We start from the raw sequence: 25,913 nt of genomic DNA on the forward strand, positions 1-25,913 counted from the left end.
ACACATGCAGAACACTATGGAAACCTATGACCTATATAATTCTTTAGAAATGGCACTATTTGAAGTCCTTCTTAGAGGGGTTAGTATTAAAAGGAGTAATATATATCCTAAATGTAGAGAGAATAGATGTGAGCATGAAAAGAATTAAATATTAAAAATCACTTTGAGGAGTTGGTGTACAATAAAGGGTGGGGGCTATGAAGCTGTGGGTTGGCCATTGGCAGATGAACCTTTCAAGCAGATCTAAGGAGGTTAAGAACACAAAGATGTTTAGGCAAAAATTGTGTTGGAAAGGGAATAAAGAGGAAGAGTAGGAAAAGAAGGAATGACATGATTTAACCTGTTCCTTGGAAGATCAGCTAGTGGCCACTTCCTTGAAGAAGACTTGAGGCAATGAAATAGTTAGGAAGGGAATGTTTGTACCCAAGTGAAAGGCAATGGAAACTCAAATCAAAGCAATGATGATGAAATTTGAGAGAAAGTGGTCACTTCAAGGGCCATTATGGGAGGGTAATCAACAGGACATGTAAAATAATACTACGGCAGAAAGAAATTGAAAATGGCTATCAGATTTTGAACTAAGAAGGAGAGTACAAGAAAATAGATAAGTGCAAGTTTTCAAAAGATATGTTAATACTTTTAGTGACTTTAATGAAGAGGGCATGCCCAAATCTAAGCCCTTTAGAAAATGGCATCATATGGAATAGAGACATAGAATAGAAAGAGATTTGCATAGAATTTAGATATACACATGTTCTGTCTATTCCATTTGCAAGAGAGAGAGAGAGGAAATTCAAATATGATTTATTTGACATATTTATAGCTCTCTGAATAGTTTAGAGATTATTTTCCAGGAACCATGTATTTTTTCTACTAAGTTCCTATTATATAAGGATAGATTACTGAAACAAAGAAGAAAAAATCATAATAGTTTCACTTGGATCCAGTAAGATTCATTATTGGAACACCCAATTAAAGGGTTATGTAATTATGGAAGGGGACATGTTCTTCAGTTAAAACAAACTATATATCCATGAATCCAGTTTTCCACAGGGAGGTCAATTCATGCATAGTCATGTTTATAGCTTAGGCCACTATAGACAGATAACATGTAATAGCTGAAACTTTCATGTAAAAGCCTGGAAGATTTTTTTAACAAATATTTTTACTTCAATGCCTGCCTAAAATTAAGGCACAGATGTGTCACTGGGAAAAGAGACAAAAAGTTTATATGACCACGTTTATAATGTAGAAAGAGGTAGAGACAGGATTTGAATCAAAGTATAATGACTTTCAAGTTCACATTTTTAGTCTCTTCAGTAAAAATGATGAACTATATACACATAAACAATGTAGGTGTTGGTAAAGTGAAATCTGAAGGAATATCAAATGGTAGTAGCAGGTCAGTAATTGAAATGGGGCTTTTGTGGGTAGTGGAGGAGAATTAGATCATAATGTCTTGGTGAAAGAGAATATTTGCCCCTGAAAGGCAATCATCTTCGTCTACTATAGACAATGTACATACATCCTCATCAGATGCCAGAAATTCAGACTATTTTCCATAATCCTTCTACTTTTCTTCCAAGATCAAGAACCAAGAAAAATAGTTTACCTTCAAACTACTTTTAACTTACTCTGTGGACTCAAACCAAAGAAGAAATGGCACATGGTCCCATTCATTTTTCTGACAAATTTCTAATTGAGCAACCTGTACTCTAGGCATGGAACTGGTAACTTGAGCCAAGTGGAATCCGTGAGAGCCGGCAGGCAAAATGAGGGCTGGTGTGCTTCCATAAGTTGGCTCTGATCTCTTTCTTTGGAAACTTCATCAAAGTTTTTGAACATTTATTCCCACTACATGACTCAAAAGAACAGTGAAGTGTTTGGATTCTGTAATTATGCTCCCCCAAAAAGACGAGTCTCAGCGGTGGAGAAAGGAATTGCACAGACTTGGTAAAAATGCAACCATGGCAACAGCAACAGAGAAAACAATAAGCAAGCAAATAAATACAAAAATAAATAAATAAATAAACGAGTCATTTGAGGCTTAGAAACTACTTGAAGTAGGTAACTTCTGAATTCATAGAATTCATAGAATTCATTATACTATGACAAAGCAAATTTACTTTGAGTAGAAATGCCTACAGCATAAAAATTTCTGAGACATCTATTGCCATGTTTAGAGCTTTCCAAAAACTAGTCATCTTTAAAGTTGGACTATTAAATTCAACGTCAACAAAATTTGAAATCTAAGGGGAAAATGTCAGTTCAGGACACAGAAGAGTACTATACAAGTCACTTGTATTTTAGTAAAAAATTATAACCCCACTCTTATGAACTAGACCTTAAATATCTCACAAAAACCCATGTCTTGAGGACTTAGTTCTCAGCCCATGATACTAATAGGAAATGGTAGACCGTTTAGTGGTTGGGGCTTAAGACAATAGGAATGTGCCCTCTTTTTTTATTGTGAAAATACCGTACAGAGGGGTTACAATTACATGAGCCAGGTAATGAGTATATTTCTTATCAAGCATTGTTGCCTCCTCCTTTGTTTCCCCTTCCTATCCCTGCCCTCTCATTTCCCCCCTCTCTGCCAAAGTTGTAAAGTTCGTTTTTCAACATAATGTCTTGTACATCTCATTGTTACAACTGTATCACTATTGAAACAATTTGTTTTTTTCCTTTCCCCTTCCCAAATTATACCAACATCAAATACAGTGAAACCAAGGGTTATACCATGGGGGAGGAACATACAAAGCAACAAAGAAATTATCATATAAATATGTTAGAAACAATAGCAAGTAAGAAAAACTATTTGAGTCCTTATCTTAGGGCTCATTTCGCCTAACATCATCTTATCTGACTGTCTCTGCTTGTCTCAGACATATACTAGTTATTGCAAATAAGGGAAACCAGAGCTTCTGCATGGCAAAGGACATAGCTAGCAAGATCAATAGAAAGCCCATGGATTGGGAGAAGATCTTCACTAGCCATACAACAGACAAGGGTCTCATATCTAAAATATACCTGGAACTCAAAAATTAAATCCCCCAACAACATATCCTCAAAGAAACAACTGCCCAATAAATAAGTGTGCTAAAGACTTCAAGAGAAACTTCTCTGAAGAGGAAAGAAGGATGGCCAATAGACACATGAAGAAATGCTCAACCTCTGTAGCCATAAAAGAAATGCAAATCAAAACAACACTGAGATACCATCTCACCCCAGTCAGAATGGCTATAATCAAGAACTCTAATAACAACAGATGCTGGAATGTGCCCTCTTGAAGGGATTTCCACGCTTTCCTTCTTTCTCTTTGCTTCATGGCAGCCATGAGGTGGTAGATTTCTTCTTCCATGAGTTCTCAGCATGATGTTCTGTCTTGACCATTGGCCCAACTACAATGGGGCCAAGGGACCATGGATTGGAGCTTTAGGAATCGTGAGCCAAAATCAACCCTTTCCCCATAATGATGAACAACATATCAACATACCTGCCCAATTATTATGTGAGAATATGGTTTCAATGAAGTTTTATCATTTGGGGGATAGATTTCTAGCTGGGCGTTGTAGAGGTGAGCGAGCTAGTGAGAACTCCCCCTGCCTTTCCTTTTGTCTGAGGCACAGTTGATACCATCCTTGTTCTCAGACACTGCCAGTACACAAGATTCTCCCTTCCACTGCTCAATAGGTTTATCTGCTCACTACTGGCCCAGTACAGCAAAAGCCTTTTGACTCAGTTTAGTTTCTATTCATGTTTGGCCTCCTTATAGGTGTCTGATGATAGGAAATTATTCATAGAGCTCAATCTTAATTCTTAAATCAGAGAGTCAGATTTTCTTGAGCCAAACTCCTGAAATGTTCTTCTATGTGGGGACAGTCAAGGAGAAATTGATACCAGAGCTCCCAGCATTCTTCCGTTTGTTTTCAACAGCTCCACTGACCATTCTGGTGGCAGGAAATCAATTCAAATTTTATGTGCTTCTTCACATTATAGGAGAGTTTATACATTTTGATCCTATTGTATGATGTTATGCAATTTCATAGACACATATGATAGACACACACGTACACATATACCATTTCTGTTTTTATTAACTAAAATAGAGAAGAAGGGCACTGAAATGACCAATGTCTGGCTGAAATCCAACACTCAATAGGAAATGCAATGTTGGAATGATAGTAGTCAAAGAAAGTAGCCTAAAATATCTCTACCTATTTCTTTTTCAGATCACTGTTATAGTAACTTAAAATTAGCATATTTGACTCAAAAAAAGATGTTTTAAGGGATTAACTGCAAAATTATTACTTCTCTTGAAAAAGTATGAATTCTTCATTCTATCTTCTTAAATAAGTGAGGAAGAGGCCCAGGGAGATCAATACCTTTCATTGAGGCTCAGCACTTTTTCTGGCTAGATCTATATTTTAAAGTCACTTTTCTAGGACTACATTTTCCCGTTTTAAAAATGAAGCCATTAAAAAAAAAAGGTATCTTTTAGGAAATTTCAAGTTCAAAAGAATGTTTGATCCTGAGTTTAAAAAATCTTATCCTCTACCATTTTCAAACATAACGTTTCTTAACCTCTTGGGACTAAATTTTCTTTTCAATCTAGAACATTAATATTTCTGGGAGAGTGGCAATGAGAAGATGATATATAAGTATGTGAATATACTGTAAATTTGATAACTACTCCAGATAACATTACAAGGAAAGAAAAAAAAAAACAAAATTAAACAACTAGTGGCCAGCTTATTTCAAAACTGTTGATTTAACAGTCCTCAGTAAGTCGGGCTCATGTAATCTTAGCTACCCAGGAGACCAGGTAGGAAATTCCATGAGACTCTTATCTCTGATAAAAACTACCAAAAAGCCAGAAAGTGATTCTGTGGCTGAAGGGGTACAACAGTGCTAGCCTTGAACAAAAAGGTCAGGGTTAGTGCTCAGGCCTTGAGCCGATGCCCCAGGATCAGCACATGCACCAGCATGCGTGCGCGTACGCACATGCTCGCACGCACGCGCGCGCGCACACACACACAGACACACACACACACACACACACACACACACACATTCTCCATAAGCTAGGAATAGAGCCTGGTAGAGCACTTGCCTCGCATGCATAAAACCTGAGTCCCTGTGATCAATCATTAGTAAAAAAACAAACACAATTCAGTAACAGCAATTGAATTAATCTATAACCAAAAGATTATATACTGTGATTTAGAAGATTTATCCTTGCACTTAATATACACAAATCAATCAATGTGATTTATCACATTAACAGAATGAAAGATTAAAAATAACCCTCATTATCATCTCAATTGATACTGCAAAATCACTTCACAAAGTTCAGTGTGTCTTCTTTGTTAAGTTCTCTTAATATTTCTACATGTAGTAACTCACACCTATAATCCTAGCAATTTGCAAAACAGAAATATGGAATGTTGCTGTTTGAAATCAGCCCCAGAAAAACACCAGTGAGACTCTATCTCAGACAATAAAAAGTTGAGCATGGCTGAGCACTCATGCCTGGAATCCTAGCTATTCAAGAGGCTAAGATCTGAGGACTGTGGTTCAAAGCCAGCTCTGGCAGGAAAGTTGTCTCAACTCTCCAATTAAGCTGCACAGAGCTGAAACTGGAACTGTGGCTCTAATGGCAGAGTGCTAACCTTGAGTCAAAAAGCTAAAGGACAGTGTCTAAGCCTTGAGTTCCAGTCCTAGGACCCACACCAAACCAAAACAAAACATGGAGCACAGTAGTGGGCAGATAAGAAACACACATAGAAGAATCATGGTTCAGGCTAGCAGGATATAAATGTGAGACCTTATTTAAACAAACAAACAAAAAAATAATTAGAATAACAGGCCTGGCACTGGTGGTTCACACCTGTAATCCTAGCTACTCAGGAGGATGAGAACTGAGGTTCATGGTTCAAAGCCAGCCTGGTCAGAAAAGTTGTCATGAAAATATTATCTCCAATTTACCACTCAAAAACTGGAAGTGGCTCTGTGGTTCTAGTGGTAGAGCATTAGCCTTGAGCACAAAGAAGCTCAGGGACATCACCTAGGCCCTGAGTTCAAGCCCCACACTGACAAAACAAAATACAAAACAACAGTTGAACAAAAAAAAGGTGTGTGAACATGTTTCAAGTGGTAGAGCACTTGATTGGCAAGCAAGGCTCCGAATTTAAATCTAGATACTATCAAATATACAAACAAACTGACTTAATAATATGGATAAAGGAAGAAAGTTCTTCAACACAATAAAGGCAATTAATTAAAAATCACAGCTAATATGACAATACAGAAAACTTTTTCTGTATTTCATATATATATATATATATATATATATATTCAACATAGAACTAGGGGTATTATCAAAAGCCAATAAACGTACAAGGAAAGAAAAGTACCTACATTAGTAAACCACAAACAACACCATCTCTAAATAATCTGGGTTTAGAAAAGGTATGATTCAGCTGGGCACCCATGTCTCAAGCTGTAATCATAGCTACTCAGGATGCTGAAATCTGAAGATTGAGGTTCAGAGCCAGCCTGGACAGTTAGATAAGTAAGATAGTGAGTACATTTTCTATCAAGCATTGTTATACCCTTCTTTATTTCTCCTCTACATCTCTTCCCCCTGCACCTCCCAACTCCTCCCTCCCCGCGCCCACCCCCAAGAAGTTGTAAAGTTGGTTTTCAACATAGCTCATTGTTACAATGGGTCAACCTGCATCCTTTTCCAGTATTTTGTTAATTTCCTTCCCCTCCCCATATGAGAAAGATGTATATACAAGATGCAGGGACAACAGGGGGAAGAACATGCAAAAGATAGTATATGTCTGAGACAAGCAGAAAAGGTCAGATAAGTTGATGTTAGGTGAAATGAACCCCAAGGTAAGTATTCATTTTTTTTCTTTCATGCGATGTTTCTAACATATTTATAAGATGATTTCTTAGTTGCTTTGTATGTCCCTCCCCCATGGTATAACCCCTGCTCTCACTGTACTTGATTTGGTATGATTTGTGGAGGGGAAGGGAAAAAACAAATTATTTAAATAAGGATTCAGGTGGACCCATTGCAACAATGAGATGTACACAACGTTATGTCGAAAAATGAACCTTACAACTCTGGCCAGAAGGGGGTGAGGGGTGTTGTGGGGGGGGGGGGTTGAGTGGGAGATGGGAAGGGATGGGAAGGGGAAACAAAGGAGGAGGCAACAATGCTTGATAAGAAATGTACTCATTACCTTGCCCATGTAATTGTAACCCCTCTGTATGGTATTTTCACAAAAAAAAGAAACAAAAAAATCACATAGTGCATTATAAGTACATTAACAACAACAACAAAGAAAAATCTCTTGTGTCCCTATCTTGGGTTCATTTTGCTTAGCATCATCTTGTATGGTCATATGTACATAGCTTTTGACCTTTTCTGCTTGTCCTAGACATATACTAGTTATTGCAAATAAGGGAAACCATGGAAACTTTGTTTCTTTGGGTCTGGTTTACTTATCTTAATATAAGCTTATTTCTTTTTTATCTCAGTTGATTTTGGCCTATGATGGACACCTGTCCTGCAGAGGCCACGGTGATGGGAGAAAAGAGAACAGAAGCTCCTCCTCACCGAGGAGTTTGGGGTTTTTTTGTTGGTAGTGAGGCTTGAACTCTGGGCCTGGGCGCTGTCCTTCAGCTCTTCAGCTCAAGGTGAGCACTCTACCACTTGAGCCACAGCTCCACTTCCAGTTTTCTGGTGGTTAACTGGAGATAAGAATTTCATGGACTTTCCTGCTCTGGCTGGCTTTGAACTGAGATCTCAGCCTCCTGAATAGTTAGGATTACAGGCATGAGCCACCTCCTGAAGGCATATCTCTTTCCAGAAAGTAACATGGCAACACTTTGTTTATATGTGAGATCTGTGGATCTGCATACAAAACAAATCTTACTCAAAAGTGTAGGACTCTTATAGAAAAGTACAAGACTGAAAACTACAGGATTGTTATAGAAAACTTGAACTTATTCACAAGAAATGTACTTACTACCTTACTTAAGTAACTGTAATCCTATACAGCACCTTGACAATATAAAAAAAGAAAACTAGAACCTAAAAAGGATATTTTATTGAAGAAATTAAAGTTATCTATTGTTTTTCTTAATTTTTCCAGGACCATTTCAGCAATTGTTTCATATAATTTCAAATAATTGTTCCTTGCTTTCTGACCATAATTCTATGTCCTAAATTTAAATCAGTCTTAGTCGACAGGAGAGACTTACTTGATCAGGATATGGGGAAATAGCATGGGCACAAGCATACCCTTTTGGCAGTATACTTTGAAAATTAAAGTGCAGATATGTTGGGAAGAAATATTTTTAAGAATTTATCCGATAGATGTATATAAATGTGTCTTAAATATTCAGGCATATTTTTACATAAAAGCAAAGCTTCGTTAATAAAAGCAAAACACTGAAAATAAGCCAAATATCTGTCATGATGAAAATGAAGAGAATGTTTAGGCCAGGTGCAATAGCTCACAGCTATAATCTCAGCTACTCAAGGCAGAAATGGGGGATGTTTCCAACTGTTTCTGTGAGACTCCCATCCCTACAAGTTTGACATCGCGGCCACTTGGGTGGATCACAAGTTCAAGCTGTCTATGTTAGTGATATAGGATGAAAAACAATGAACTAACCCACCTACAGGTTAAAAGAGAGAGAGAGAAATCAAGTTTTGTCAGCATGGAATAGGATAATGAAAAACTAGTGTCTATATCTATAAGTGTTACGGCTCTATTTGTGGATACAGTCTCCCTGCAGTATATTTTAAAACTCTTGGAAATGTTTATTTTGTGCATGTTTTATTTTTGCACCAAAGCTAGAAAACAATTTGCAAGCAGAAAATTTGGTGTGCATCGTGACTATTATACACAAACAAACAGAGTAAGTTTGACAGGAGGAAGCTATGTATTTACCGAGACTCCTGTGATTAGCAAAGTTCATCACTCATTACAACAATTTGTAATTGTACTGACGTACTGGAGCCAAACTGACCTGAGATCATCCATCTTTCCACTCAAATAAAAGAATGATGGTCAAATGTTTATTATATTTTAGCCAGGCCTCTGTTGGCTCAGACCTATAATCCTAGCTACTCAGGAGGCTGAGACCTAAGGATCAGAGTTTAAAATCAGCCAAGGTAGACAATCCAACAGACTCTCTTTTCAAGTAATTAGTAAAAATTCAAGTAGAGGCTTGACTCAAGTGGTTGAGTAATGTCTGTGAGCAAAAGAGGGTGAGTACAAGCATGCCCACTCAAGCACATTTTCAAAAGTTCACTATATATTCATTTGAACATTTATTGCAGCATTGTAGGCACATGCTCACTGTTTATTTACAATATCTAGAATTTGATAAAATTCTAGGTGTAAAATTCTTCTTAAGTGCCTGATCAAATGTTACACACAGTAGGCCTCAAGCTTCCTATACCAGTTATCTTTTCCTTTTAACCTGAGAATATTATCTCCACTGAGATAATATTCTCATATGAAGACCGTAAAGTCTTCAAATGATTCCAAAATGAATGATACCTCCATACTTTTTCAATAGTTACAAATGTTCATGTATTATTCCTTATACATTCATTTCTTAGTACTAAGGTTTAACAATCCCATTCATCTATGTGATTACACTGTTACCAAAAATCCTCTGAAAACTTGTATTGACAAATGAATGTGTTAGACAATATGACAATATAATGATAAACAGGATTCCATTCCTTTGCCATGAAATTTATGTATAAAAATTGAACACCCTGAAAACATTACAGGATGGAATATGAGAACCCCTAGGTCTCCTTGGCACAGGTAAACATTTTCTTAATAGAGACCCAGAAACACATCAAAGAAAGGTTGGACAAATGGGACCGCATGAAGCTACATAGCTTCTGCATGGCAAAGGATATAGCTAGCAAGATCAATAAAAGCCCATGGATTGGGAGAAGATCTTCACTAGCCATACAACAGACGAGGGTCTCATATCTAACATATAGTTAGAACTCAAAAAATTAAATCCCCAACAACAAATCCTCAATGAAACAACTGCCCAATAAATAAGTGGGCTAAAGACAGAGAAACTTCTCTGAAGAGGAAAGAAGGATGGCCAATAGACACATGAAGAAATGCTCAACCTCTCTAGCCATAAAAGAAATGCAAATCAAAACAACACCCCAGTTAGAATGGTTATAATCAAGAACTCTAATAACAACAGATGCTGGAGGGAATGTGGACAGAAGGGAACCCTACTGCATTGTTGGTTGGAGTATAAACTTGTTCAACCACTTTGGAAAGTAGTATGGAGGTTCCTCAAAAGATTCCACATAGAGCTCCCCTATGACCCAGCAATCATTTGGCATTTACCCAAATGATCACAAACAAGATCATACTAAAGCTACCAGCACAAATATGTTTATTGCAGCATTATTTACCATAGCTAAGATATGGAACCAACCCAGATGCCCCTCAGTAGATGAATGGATCAAGAAAATGTGGTATATATACACAATGGAATTCTATGCCTTTATCAGAAAGAATGACATTGTCCCATTTGTTAGGAAATGGAAAGACTTGGAAAAATTTATGTGAAGTGAAATGAGCCAGGCCCAAATAAACATAGGTCCCATGGTTTCCCTTATTTGCAATAACTAGTATATGTCTGGGACAAGCAGAAAAGGTCAAAAGCCATGTACATAAGACCAGATAAGATGATGTTAAGCAAAATGAACCCCAAGATTGGGACAAGTGTTTTTTTTCTTGCTATTGTTTCTAACATATTTATAACATACCATGTGATGTTTTGTTGCTTTGTATGTTCCTCCCCCACGGTATAACCCCAGTTTTCACTCTATTTGATGTCAGTCTAATTTAGAGAGGGGAAGGGAAAAAACAAAAGGTTTAGATAGGGATACAGGTTGGATTCATTGTAACAAAGAGATGTACAAGGCACTGTGTTGAAAAATGAACTTTACAATTTAAACAGGGGGAGGGAGGTTGGTTGAGGAGTGTTAGTTGTGGAGGTAGGAGGGCAGGGATTGGAATGTTAGGAGAAAAACAAAGGAGGAGGCAACAATGCTTGATAGGAAATGCATTCATTATCTTGCTCATGTAACTGCAACCCCTCTGTAAAGTATTTTTACAATCAAAAACTTACTAAAAATAAAAAATAAATTTAAAAAAATTGAACATGTGAGAGTTTGTGAAATCAAGTTGTCAAATGCTCAAAGCTGGAGTCGATGGGCTACTAAATACATTACTGCTTTAGTGCCTGACATTAGGTTAAGCTTATTAAATGAAAATATTTAGGATAAAGTATTCTATAATTTTTAGTGAATTATTCATTTTAGAATAGTTTTCAATTTGTAGGAAAGAGGTCATGATGCTAAAGGGAATCAGATCCAGTTTCTTTTTCTGTTCACATCTTCTATAATTATGTTGTCAGTATTACTGGCCAATAGCAAGTGATCCATTATTGCCAACCAAATTATATCATTTGTTCACATTTTATGAGGTTATCTATTTTTTTCTCTTTTAAAATCCTGTCTAGGATCTCATATTAGATTTAGCTGTAAGATGTCCTTAAAGTTCTCTTTTCTTGAAGTTTGTAAAAAAATCTTCTTTATTTTCCATAACCTTGATAGGTTTGAGGGAAGTTGCTGTGGTATTTCAGCTGAGATACCACTGCTATTTCTCGTCAAATGCAGTTTGGACTTTTGAAATGAAGATTCCACAATAAAGTGTTACTGTCAATCATTTATATCTAACGATCATGACATCAACAAGATGTATCTCTGTTAATAGGAACATTGATCCGCCTGGCTGATGCTATATATTTGTGAAGGTTCTTGAATGTTCTGTGTCCACAATGAATTTTGAAAGCCAAGGGTTTAGGACATTTGAATTATATACTATATGCTTGGGGAAGGACTAAGCATTATTTAGAATTCTTGTGGGAGAAGATTTAATTTTTTTCCTCTCTCTTGTTTATCATTTAATTTTTAAAACTATGGAGTCCTGAAAGACATTTTATACTTTGAATTTGAATCCAGCTCTATTTTGTGTATTTTGTTGCTTAACTTACTTTAGCATTGGTCATGGGAAAGCATTCTAGTTGCTGATTGGTGCCTCTGGAACATAATTTCATCATGGGATGAGTGTGAGAAAGAATTGCTACGTATGTATGTTTTGAGTCTTTTTTTTTCCTCTGGCATAACTATAAATATTTCAATCTTAACTATTTTTATTTCTTGTGCTTGTCCTGGGGCTTGAACTCATGGCTTGTATGCTGTCTCTGAAGTTGTTTTGCTCAAGTCTAGTCGTCTATCACTTTGAACCATAGTACCATATCCAGCTTTTTGGTAGTTAATTGGAGAAAAGAGTCTTACAAATTTGTTGCCTACGCTGGCTTTGAATCACGATCCTCAGACCTCAATCTCCTGAGTAACTGGGATTACAGGAGTGACATGGATATCCAGCTTCTAGGCTTAACTTATATATTTCCGATCTCACCCTACATTCAGTCATTTTTCTAAGGAGTCATGGGTCATCCCTTTGGAATTCGTTGGAGTAGGCATCTTGATTGCTACTAGAATGTTGTTATTGCATGTGTTATTCTTTTTATGCACCCATATTGGTAAATATCTCTCTAATTATTTTAACCTAGACAATTTCTTTCTTTTTTTTAAATTTTATTTTATTTGTGAACATACTGTACAGAGGGGTTACAATTACATGGGCAAGATAATGCATACATTTCTTACCAAGCATTGCAGCCTCCTCCTTTGTTTACCCTTCACCTCCCTTCCCAGCTTCCCTCCTCTCCCCCCACCCAATCCTTCCCCCCCCCCCCCCGCTCCCTCCCCACGGACATTGTAAAGCTCCTTTTTGACATGACAATTTGTACTTCTCATTGTTGCAACAGGTCCACCTGAATCCTTAAATGACTTGTTTGCAATATCTAGTATATGTATGAGTCAAGCGGAAAAAGTCAGATAATGTGATGTTAGGAAAATGAATCCTTAGATATGTATTTTAATGTTTTTTTTTCTTTCACGCATGTGTTTCTAACGCATTTATAAGTTTATTTCTTTGTTGCTTTATATGTCCCTCCCCCACAGTATAACCCCCGCTTTCAATATATTTGATGTCAGTATAACTTATGGAGGAGATGGGGAAAAACAAGTCACCTAGACAATTTCTTACCTATAGAATGCTTATACCGATTTTTCTGACTTTAACCTATTTGTGCATGTGTCAATTCAGTGTGTTTTCCTTGCTTGCATTCCTACTGCTGGAAAACTTGCTCCTATAACCCATTATCCATTTGCTTAATTATATCATTCCAAGATATGTATGCAGTAGTTTCTTAACTTGAATGCACAGTACTGTATGGTGAAGGAAAAAATGAAAAGCTTTCTCAACTACAGTGCAATGCTGGTATACAAACCCTTCTGCCTTTGGTTCTCCATCGTCCACTCTCTTCCAAACTCACAGCTCAACATCTCTTTCCTTCTCCTTTCTAGGAAATCTACTTTATGGATTTCAAACTTTTAGGTAACTTCTGCTTTAATTTACATCCATTGAGTTCACTTTTTTGCTACATTTTTCTATGGAGCTTTCCAAACACAATATCAGCACTATTACTGTGTTAGATGCAATAGCTTTACCATCTAAAAAATCCCTATGCATCAACTAGTCAATGTCCCAGACATGAACTACCATGACATTCCCAGAGCTCCATATAAATGGAATGATATTGCAATACCTTTTTCAGACTGAGCTCATTCATGCTTTATTACTCATTCAAGATTTATTCACATTGATATGACAAGATGTCAATGAATTGTATGCTCTTGCACAAATTTTCCATACTTTGTTCACCCGTTTACTTATAGAAGATATTTTGATGGCTATCAGATTTCTATCTCTCATGAAGGAAGTTTCTACATTTTCATTCAGCTTTTTGGTAGCATTGTTTTACCATTTCTTGTGCTTTTTGTTTTAAAGATAAACCTTGAGCTTCAAGAAACCTATTGATATTTCATTGCATTTTGCTTTCTAATACAAGCTAAGTACATAAAAGTGCTTTACTACAAAATTGTCATCTTAAATGCTTACTTGTCTGACAACAAGTGCACTTTAAATTCCAAATTTTGCCTTCACAGGTGGCTGTTCTAATCTAATCCTTTAATCTTATCTTCTATTTGATGTTGTGCTTGATGGTAATTACCTTTTTTATTGTCTGTCAGTCGGTTTTATGTAGATGGACTTTTGCACTTTTAATCAGACAGAATGCTTCTAATTTCTCTATTAGATTTCCCTGCAGAACTTTTCTGAATGGTTTACTAAACGCTAAATCAATTGCATCTTGTGAATAGGTTTCAACTATTACAAGTGTCAAGGAATGCTATCAGTTGTGTCTGATATCCTTCAGTTTTGTCAGATACAGGGCATCAGAAGCCAGGCCTTTTGTCTCTAAAAAAACTCTATACTTAAAGTACACCAGTTAATGGAATCATACTGCGACACTTTTTTTGGGCTGAGCCCATTCATTCATTATTACTCATTCAAGATTTATTCACATCAACAAGGATGTTCACTCCTTTTTGTCAATGAATTGTATGCTCTTGCACAAATTTGCCACATTCACTAGTGCAACTATGAATATTGATTGATTCTTTGTATGAGGATAATGTTTTCAAATGTTTGTGGATACCTGTTATTCAAGTCTGAGAAACACTGTCATATTTTCCTTCTACTGTGAAGATGTAGGCTCTGCCACTGTCCACCCTCATGTCGGCCTTTGACGAGTTTTGTCAACAGTGTATGTATAACACATATAATACCTATATCTGTACCTGCATCTTCTCTGTCCCTGTCTCTCTCTGCCATCTATGTAGTCCTGGAGTTTGAATTCAGGGACCTGTGCTGGCTAGGCAGGCATTCTATCATTTGATTGTTGAGCCCCAGCCATCTTTGTTTTGGTTATTTTGGAAACAGGCTTTTGAATTTATGACTAAATCAGGCAAGCTTGGACCACAATCCTCTCCTTCACCTGTGGTTTCAGATATTTCTATGTGAAATCAGTTCTTCCATGACTTAGTTACATTTCTCAATTCTATCTGAACATAAAAACTTCCCAAATACAAATGACCCTCTTACATATTGAATTATTTCAATGAGACACACGGGGGTATAAGGACAGGTCTCAGTATTATTTCTACATTTTTTCAGATGACTCTGATATGAAGATGGGACAAGAGTAATTGTTCTGGCTCTTTTGACTCAATACTAAAACTCTTCTTGAGCATTACACAAATGAAAAGGCAAGTTCAGAAATATGGCAAATACTTGCTTTGCTTATTTCCATGTAAGGTCCATGAGTGCAGTATCATTCACTTATTCAACTATGGAATAATTTTTTAATCATTTCTGTGTGATGGTCTCAGTTGTGAGTGGTATTAGGAAGTGAAAAGTAGCTTCTGTCACACAATTTAACTTTGAACGTTTCAGTATATACATTGGGGTGATTAAATAAAATATTCTTACACTTTTATATTCAGTCTTCTCAGATTATATATACCACTTCCGCAGATTACTCTTCATTTTTCCCCCAAATCACTTAAAATAATTAAGTTCTGAGCTAAGCCTTTTAAACACTTTCACCAACTGTTCAACTTCTAGCTTCATATTGTCCTTTTGTGACAGTCTTTGGATTTCTTAATTATTGCATTTTGTTTTTCCACTGTAGCTCAGATAATGAAACTAGAGTCTGGATGAACATTCTTCAGGCAGAAGGGAAAAAATGAAGAAGAAAAAAAAAGCTTTCTGCATTATTTCGTGACACTGCCACGTCACCATTTTTCTCTGTCTTTGGAAATAAATTGTTGGCAGATCTGCAATTTCTTCTGCCTGCTCCCTGGAACCCCTGGCAAAGTATCACCTGTTCCAGCAGATTTTGATATTCTGGGCACAATTCAGAGCTCAGGAAGAATTCTTTACCGATTTCTTCCAGTCATTAATCATTGCCTACTGCCTTCCTATTGGGGAACCACTGCCATCCCCACATGTGCATTCAATTAAAGAGTTGATTGTTTCAGTTTATGGATTATCTGGCTCCCCATGTTTGTTTTGGTTTTTCTCTGCATTCCCATCCAATCTTCATTTTCTAACTTAATTATGCATGGACTTTTGTCACCATCAGAAACAGAGGGACTGGCAAAAATAAAAATGTAGCTTAGTCTTTAGGTTTCCGTTAGCAAATTAGGTGAAAAATGGGGAGATATTCAAGCTCCTTTTTTTTTTTCTTTCTTTTTTTGAATGGAATGAGTGGGGGAGATAATCACTGAGTTTTCTTTTGTATTTTTCCTGCCTCTTTGTCTTAATCTTTTTAAAACAGCTCTATAGCAAACCTGAAGTCACTGAAATAACAGCTTCAGCTTCAGCTCAACTTTGACTTCTGCTTCTGTTGATCACTGTGTGCTTTTAGCCAAATTACTGAGCCTTAGTGAGCACACCTACAAAAATCAGTGAATGTCACAGCCATTTTCCTTTTATTTTTTTTTTATTTTTTTATTTTTTATTGTGAAAATACTGTTCAGAGGGGTTACAATTACATGGGCAAGATAATGAGTACATTTCTTATCAAACATTGTAGGCTCCTCCTTTGTTTTCCCTTTCCTTCCCATCCCTTCCCTTCCTCCCCCCTCCCTCCCTGCCCCCACACCCAATCCTCCTCTCCCTCCCCACCAAAGTTGTAAAGTTCGTTTTCCACATAACGACTTGTATATCTCATTGTTGCAATGGGTCCACCTGTATCCCTATTTAAATGATTTGTTTTTGCCCTTCCCCTCCACAAATTATACCGACATCAAATACAGTGAAAGCAGGGGTTATACCGTGGGGGAGGGACATACAAAGCAACAAAGAAATAATCTTAAAAATGTGTTAGAAACAATTGCATGAAAGAAAAAAAAACATCTGAATACATATCTTAGGGTTTATTTCCCTAACATCACCCTATCTGACCTTTTCTGCTTGACTCAGACATATACTAGATATTGCAAATAAGGGAAACCATGGGACCTCAATTGCTTTGGGCCTAGCTTACTTCACTTCATATAATTTTTCCAAGTCTTTCCATTTCCTAACAAATGGGGCAATGTCATTCTTTCTGATGGAGGCATAGAATTCCATTGTGTATATATACCACATTTTCTTGGTCCATTCATCTACTGAGGGGCATCTGGGTTGGTTCCATATCTTAGCTATGGTAAATAATGCTGCAATAAACATAGTTGTGCTGGTAGCTTTAGTGTGGTCTTGTTTGTGAACATTTGGGTAAATTCCCAAAAGTGGGATTGCTGGGTCATAGGGGAGTTCTATGTGTAATCTTTTGAGGAACCTTCATACTACTTTCCAAATTGGTTGAACAAGTTTACACTCCCACCAACAATGCAGTAAGGTTCCCTTCTGTCCACATCCCCTCCAGCATCTCTTGTTATTAGAGTTCTTGATTATAGCCATTCTAACTGGGGGGAGGTGGTATCTCAATGTTGTTTTGATTTACATTTCTTTTATGGCTAGAGAAGTTGAACATTTCTTCATGTGTCTATTGGTCATCCTTCTTTCCTCTTCAGAGAAGTTTCTCTTTAAGTCTTTAGCCCACTTATTTATTGGGCAGTTGTTTCTTTGAAGATTTGTTGTTTGGGGATTTAATTTTTTGAGATCCAGGTATATTTTAGATATGAGACCCTTTTCCGTTGTATAGCTAGTGAAGATCTTCTCCCAATCCATGGGCTTTCTATTGATCTTGCTAGCTATGTCCTTTGCCATGCAGAAGCTCTGCAATTTCATGCAATCCCATTTGTCCAACCTTTCTTTGATTTGTTGTCACAGCCATTTTTCTATGTTAGAAAAATAAATTCTTCCTGGTTGGATCTTTGCCAGTTGTATTGTCTTAGAATTTAATTGGCAGATTTAATTTAATTGAAGATCAAGGTTGTTCTATGGAGATGGTGTTTATTCCTCATAACCTTTTAGGATCTCTTTTATTATTTTTTTTCTGGTAATAGGGTCTGAGCTCCTGCAAGGAAGCACCTGCAGTGCTTGCTTTTCAGCTGGTACTTTATCACTTGATCCATACCTCCAGTCTACTTCATTTTTACTGGTTTTATTCTACCTTTGAATTTTCTACCTGAAATGCCTTCAAACTAAGAGTCTCCAGATCTCAGCCTTCTGACTACCTTTTATTATAATCGTAAACCATAGAATCCATCAATCCCTATCTGTTGGGGGGAATTCCCTTGTGACATCTTGACTTTCAACTTATTTCTTTTTCTTTCTTTTTTTTATTGTGAAAATACCGTACAGAAAGGTTACAATTACATGAGCAAGGTAATGAGTATATTTCTTATCAAGCATTGTTGCCTCCTCCTTTGTTTCCCTTACCATCCCTTCCCAATTTTTTAAGGTTTGTTTGAGTCTTCCATTTTTTCTTCACCTGTAGGCTTGCTAGTTTATTTTTTTAACCCCTACAACTCTTCATTACTTTTCTTAATTCTCTTTTTTTTATTAATTATATTCCTCTTCTGATCTTTGTGCTTTTTCCTTCACTCTGATGACTTTGGGTATAGTTGGTTCTATTTTTGATTGCCTTGAGGCATAATATTAGGCTACTGATCTGGGATCTATATTTATTTTAAATTTAAGAATACATTCCCATCAGGTTTTTCCTCTTATACTTGATTTCTCTTTATCCCACTGGTTTTGTTTTATTTCTTTTGGTGTTCCTTTCACGATACTTTTAAATTTTAATATTTTTCTTCAGTGTATTGGTTGTTCAGAAACATGATTGAATTTTCACATATTTGTAATTTTTTTCAAGATTCCTTGTTATTGGTTTCTAGTTTCCTGCTACTATTTCCCAGAAATGATACTAGACCTGATTTCAATCTTCTTATATTAGTGGAAACTTGTCTTTTATGAAGAAAAATGATATCCATATATATTATCCATATATACTAGAGATTCAGCATGCTACTGTTGGATATGAGTTCTGACTATCCTTTATGAATGAATTATACATGTTGAAGATATACTACTGAACCTGTGTATGGAGAAGTATTAGTATTCTGGTTTACAAATATTTCTAGACTCACAGAATATTTATCTTCACTCTTATAATGTAGAGCAACACATAATCATGTATACAAGCTTCTGTGATTAATTTCTTAATAACTATATACATGCAAAATTGGAAGAAAATGTAGATGAAGAATGCATATCTCTTCTACTGTATTTATGTCACCATCTGAAATATTATTTCTAGTCAATATTGAGGTAGTTGCAGCTAATTAGTTTCAAAGGAAGCCATATTTATAATTCTTTTCCTTTCGTTTAGGTTTTTGATAAAGTAATATATAAATAGAGAAATTTACTTGACTCTACACATCACCCTACAAACTAAAAATCTACTGTAGGATGAGTGATGGATGAGATGATGGTAGCCAGATGACAATATAATTCCATGATTTTAGTGGACCTGTGAGCTCTATCATTGGGATTGAAAGCATTTAATGCTGCATAAATCAGAGCAGTGGTACCTTCAAACAAGTGAATATGGCATTTATTTATTTTTTTTTAATTTTATTTTATTTTATTTGAGAACATACTGTACAGAGGGGTTACAATTACATGGGCAGGATAATGCATACATTTCTTACCATGCATTGCAGCCTCCTCCTTTGTTTACCCTTCACCTCCCTTCCCCGCCTCCCCCCTCCCCCCACCCAATTATACCCCCCCTCCCCCCCCACACCGACATTGTAAAGCTGGTTTTGACATGACATTTTGTACTTCTCATTGTTGCAACAGGTCCACCTGAATCCTTAAACGACTTGTTTGTCCGCATCTCCTCCACATGTTATACTGACATCAAATACAGTGAAAGCGGGGGTTACACTGTCGGGGAGGGACATACAAAGCAACAAAGAAATAATCTTATAAATGCGTTAGAAACACATGCATGAAAGAAACGAAAACATTAAAATACATATTTAAGGGTTCATTTTCCTAACATCACATTATCTGACCTTTTCCGCTTGACTCATACCTATACTATATATTGCAAATAAGGGAAACCATGGGACCTATGCTTCTTTGGGCCTGGCTTACTTCACTTAATATAATTTTTTCCAAACCTTTCCATTTCCTAACAAATGGGGAAATGTCATTCTTTCTGATGGAGGCATAGAATTCCATTGTGTATATATACCACATTTTGTTGATCCATTCATCTACTGAGGGGCATCTGGGTTGGTTCCATATCTTAGCTATAATGCTGCAATAAACATAGTTGTGCTGGTAGCTTTAGTGTGGTCTTGTTTGTAAACATTTGGGTAAATGCCCAAAAGTGGGATTGCTGGATCATAGGGGAGATCTATGTGAAGTCTTTTGAGGAACCTCCATACTGCTTTCCAAAGTGGTTGAACAAGTTTACATTCCCACCAACAATGAAGTAAGGTTCCTTTCTGTCCACATCCCCTCCAGCATCTGTTGTTGTTAGCGTTCTTGATTTTTGCTGTTCTAACTGGAGTGAGGTGATATCTCAATGTTGTTTTGATTTGCATTTCTTTTATGGCTAGGGATGTTGAACATTTCTTCATGTGTCTATTGGCCATCCTTCTTTCTTCTTCAGAGAAGCTTCTCTTTAAGTCTTTCGCCCACTTATTTATTGGGCAGTTGTTTCTTTGAGGATTTGTTGTTGGGTGGTTTAATTTTTTGAGTTCCAAGTATATTTTAGATATGAGACCCTTGTCCGTTGTATGGCTAGTAAAGATCTTCTCCCAATCGGTGGGCTTTCTATTGATCTTGCCAGCTATGTCATTTGCCCTGCAGAAGCTCTGCAATCTTATGCAATCCCATTTGTCCAACCTTTCTTTGATTTGTTGTGCTTCCGGGGAATATGGCATTTATTAAAGCCATAGACATTGAAGGAACAAAAGAGACTCAGATTACGTATCACCCACTCTAACTGTGTTTTGCAGGGGAGACATAGCCAGGATACCAGGTCAGAGTTCCAATTAGAAAGAGCCAATTGACAAAAGTTTTCCACTGGAAAACTATCTTCTACATACTCTGCATCGGTGTCTCAGAGACTTAGCAGGATGAGAGACATCTTGTTGAAATTTCTGAAAATCTGTGTTTAATTGCTTATCTTTTGACTATCTTTTCTTTATAGTTTCGACAACTATTGATACATTTCTGTATTATGACCTTCCAGACAAAGAAAAGTAATGTGGAGAGAAAGAGAGAGAGGGTGGAGGCAGATAAAATTATGTATTATTTAATTCAACTAGAATTTTAGATGGCTCAAAACATAGTGTCATCTATTATAAAACTGTTCATCCCCTATCACTTGACTAATAGTATTTTCTCTTTGGAGTTCTGATTGAAGTCAGGATGGTATCACTGGGTCCTCTCCTTTAGGGACCCACTGCTCCCGATTTTCCCAATTTGCATGAGGCAGAAAGCTCTATGGTGCATTCAGATGAGATTTACAATCTAGTACATCTATGAGCACACAGTGTAAAATACTGGTCCTAGCTCTCTTGACTTCCTTTCTTATCTGAAAGTTAGTCCTTTCATTCCTCACCATTTCTGATTTGCTATTTCTCTAATATCTTTAAATTATCTATTTTTCAATTCATCTTTTTTTCTGTTTTCAGAGTGAGATTAGTTAGAGTTATGTAGCAATAGTTGGTGTGAAACCTGGTCTGAGACATTTGCAAAATGGTTAATGAAAAAAAATCCAAAATATTATTTTGTAGCTTTTCCTCACACCACCGCCCCTGAGGCCACGAAGTAATAGAGTAAGTTAGTCTTAATAGGGAACAAATTAGGTGAATTATTTGTTCCTAGCCCAGCAGATAATGTTCTATATTTTTCAAAGCTTGTTATCCTGTTTAAAGCTATGGAGTTTTAATTATTACTTCAATTGGATCTTTCAAAAGAAGCTAGGGGCATAATCACATTTTTTCCCCATTTAGATTCAGTTGGATTTTATTGACTTACAGATGGAGATGAAACCATATCACTCATTATATGCGTGGGGGAGATATGTTAGCAACTTGAAAAATGTAACAAATAATTTGCTGTTTTCATTTGTTTGATTTTATGGCCTAAGTTTTGAAACCAATACCTTCCACATGCTAAGCACAAGCTCTACCAGAGCTACATGCGTAGGCTCTGCATGTTTTTTTGATACACAAGTGGCAAAAATGACATAGCAGATATTACATTTCCTTTCAAGTAATCTATTGAATTATTTTTCTATCGTATTAACTATGTAGTTTGGGGAAATAGACATGTTTCAAAGAACCGGCGGATGGCTACATGAAGTCCATCTTGACCTTTTTGATGTATTTTTCTTGTCCTCCTCATATAAAATGATAGGAAACAGCAAATACATGATTCTCCTCAAGTACAAACTCTCTCCTCTAGTATAATCTCTCCTCTCTTTCTCTCTCTGAAACTGTTATTTGTCACCTAGTAGATATGCTTTAGAAGACTCTATATTGAGAGAGTCATTTCTTGAGGTAAGCATTCCTTATCATAAGGACAGATATGTCCAAATTCTTTTTCTTTGAAACATAGTTAGAATCCTTATTGTCCCATGAACCAGCATACTTGCATAGGAATTGGGAATTATATTCTTTGTTAACAGCCTGGCACAGGAAGTCTCTGTCCTCAGGAGGCCTTCTCTCTAAAATAAGACTCATTCCTCTCTCATTTACAATATATCAGGAACTATGATTGGCATTTGACTGTCACTGAATAAACATTCATTTAAATGAGTGACTGAATGGAAGAGGAGATTCAACTGCTGATTGCTCCATCCTGATAGTTAAAAAAAAATAAGAATTGTATCAATCAAATTGAGATATGCGTACCTCACTGATAGTACTTTGCTTTATTGTAGTTTGTAATGTATTTTTTTCTCTTTTACCCTGAAGATTTGCGGCAATCCTGTTTTATGCAAGTCTACTAGTGTAGGTTTCTCAACTGCCTATACCTCTGTGTCATGCAGTAATAAAATCCTCTATTTCATCATTTTCTTATACCTATTCTGGTGATCTGTGATTTTATTACAGTGATGGCGACCCAGCTCACAGCCTCAGGCATGCTAAGCGAGAGATTTGCCAGTAGCTTCCCTCCCAACCTCTATGATCTTTGATGCTACAATTATAATTATTTTGTGACACCATGAACCATGCTTATACTAGACTATGAACTTAATAAACAATTTTATGTGTTTTAATTGCTCTGTGAGCTATTTTTTTCTCTGTGTCTCCCTCTGCCAATCCTCCCTATTCCCCGAAATACAGCACTTTTCAAACTGGACCAACTAATAATAACCTTGCAATTGACTTAATTACCTTCCATGAGCCACAGTGAGACCAGCAACAGATGATGTGACAGAAACTGTAAAGAATATTTTCCATTTTGTTTTGCTTCAGTTCCCAGAAGAATAGACTATGTCAGGCAGGGCCACCCAGTGGGATCGCGGGGATTAGTCACAAAACAGAAGGAGTCATGGAAACTGTGGGCAGATACCTTCATTAGTGCCATGTGGATGGAAATGAAAGAACAAGGCAGGGAAAGAAGATTGAGGAGAGAATAATTGAAATAACTTTTTAGGTAGATGAGTACTGCTTGGCTACCTGGTCCCTGACACGGAGGAAGATAACGGTAGGGAAATCTTGGCACAAAGAGTGGAGAACCAACAAGGGAGTTTGAATATTGGGTGCGGATTTAAATCTGCTGCTCAAGAAGGGGCAATGCTGACCTCTACTTTCAAATCAGGGCTTTCAAATTCAGTGAATACAATGCATCTGTAAGTGCACACGTGTACACACATGCATACTCACTTATAATATATTTATGACACTACTTCCTTCTATATCCATGAAAAAATATCATTGACATGCTCCACAAATACTTCAAAGCTATTGCAGTAAATAGTAATTATGAGAGAGATACAGAGAGAGACAGAGAGAAAGAGAGAAGAGAAGAGAAGAAAGGGAGGAAGGAGAGAAGGAGAAAAAAGAGGAGAAGAGGGAAAAAGTGAAGAGGAGAGGAGCAGAGATAAGAGGAGAGGAGTGAAGATAAGATGGGAAAAGAGAGCTAGTGACTTAATCACCATGTTAAACACTTTCTGTCTCAAATCAATGTACTTATCTAAACCACATATTACTTTTAGATACCCTTTCAATACTTGTTATTAATAAATATTTTTAAAAATATTAAAATCTTTGATTTTGAAAGCAATAGAAATGGTTGCACAAGATAGAGAGCTAAGGTTTCTATCTTTTCTTTTCAACTAATGTGTGAGAGAAAGAAAATGCTAAATGAACATGCTCTACACGGAATTTACATTTCTCTTGGTGGTGACATTTGAAAAGCAAGTAAAAACAATCAGCAAATATACAATACACATTCTCTAACATGAGGGCTTTTAAAAGTTTAAATGTGATCATTTCAGGGTCTATGCTGAATTATGTGCTGTTGTAGAGAAAGTAGTTCTTAATGTTATCAGCATATGCTCACTTTAAAAGTTAGTCTTGCCAAAAAAAAATGAAATCACACACACACACACACACACACACACACACACACACACACACACATGCACAAATAAGCCTACACTAACTACTCCCACCTTTGATATTTCCCAGTGGTAAATACGCATGTGTCCCCTGAAGGAGAAATTTTATCAGATGGCTATGACCTCAAGACAATTAATTTTGATGATTAATCTAACAACATGGAAGTATTTTTTTCTGGCAAATATCATGCCTTTATAAAAGCTGGTCACTAATGAGATAGTTGACTTAAATGTCATCTCACTTGCTTCCTGGTGTCTGTTTAAGTATTTGCTGCTTTAGAGATATTTAACTGTAAATAGTAATTCTACATGTTTTCTTGACACAGAATTCAGCAAGAACTATGAACATTTGTTCCTGAAAACCCATCTTTCCCTGTGGTGCAGGATTTCATAGTTACAAAATGGAAATAGAGGTTTCCAGGAGGGCTGCTGGTGAACTGTCAACTGGGGCCTATGGGGAACAAAATTTGTCAGGTGGTTAAATCATATTTAGCTTGCCTTAAAGGGTAACTTCCAGTCCCATAGTGCAATTCTGTTAATGTATGCTTTTATTTTTACATTATTTTTCTTCTCAAAAATATCAACACTTTCCATATTGTTCTGGTGAGGACACAGTGGCACACACAGTCATAATATTTAATATATATATATGTGAAAATGGAATCAGGTAGATTGACAGGATGGGTAGGGTTGGGAAAGATGGGGAAGAAGACTAGAAGGGGTAGCGTGCATTGTCCTCGTGAGCTGACTTGCTGAATTAATAACTCCTTGTACAATTACTTTAAGATAATAAAGAAAATAGCAATGAAACCCATAATGTGGATTAGTAGACAAACAAGAACCAGGTGAGATCTTACAAAAGCGTGTAGTGAGCACTTCTTGTGTTACTCATTTTTACTTATATTTCATCATTCTTTCCTCATTAGCTGACTAGTTACTACTTTGTGTTACTCATGAAACAAATGAGACATGGCGGAGGTATTGCCTACTGGGTCAATCAGCCTCCCTGTAAGATGATTTGACCGTATAAAATGACATCTTACAAGAGGTAGTTTGCTTTTGTGGTTGTATGTGATGGCTGTGTGGGTTTACAGACATAGAAAAGAATGAGCTATTTAAAATGAGATATTAAATTGGAGTAGTTTTGTGCTATGAGTGTTATTTATCTGAGACATAAAGAGCAAATATTAAAA

Source organism: Dipodomys merriami, unplaced genomic scaffold (assembly GCF_024711535.1).
Source record: "Dipodomys merriami isolate MVZ:Mamm:240054 unplaced genomic scaffold, mDipMer1.0.p SCAF_41, whole genome shotgun sequence".
Classification (NCBI taxonomy): Eukaryota; Metazoa; Chordata; class Mammalia; order Rodentia; family Heteromyidae; genus Dipodomys; species Dipodomys merriami.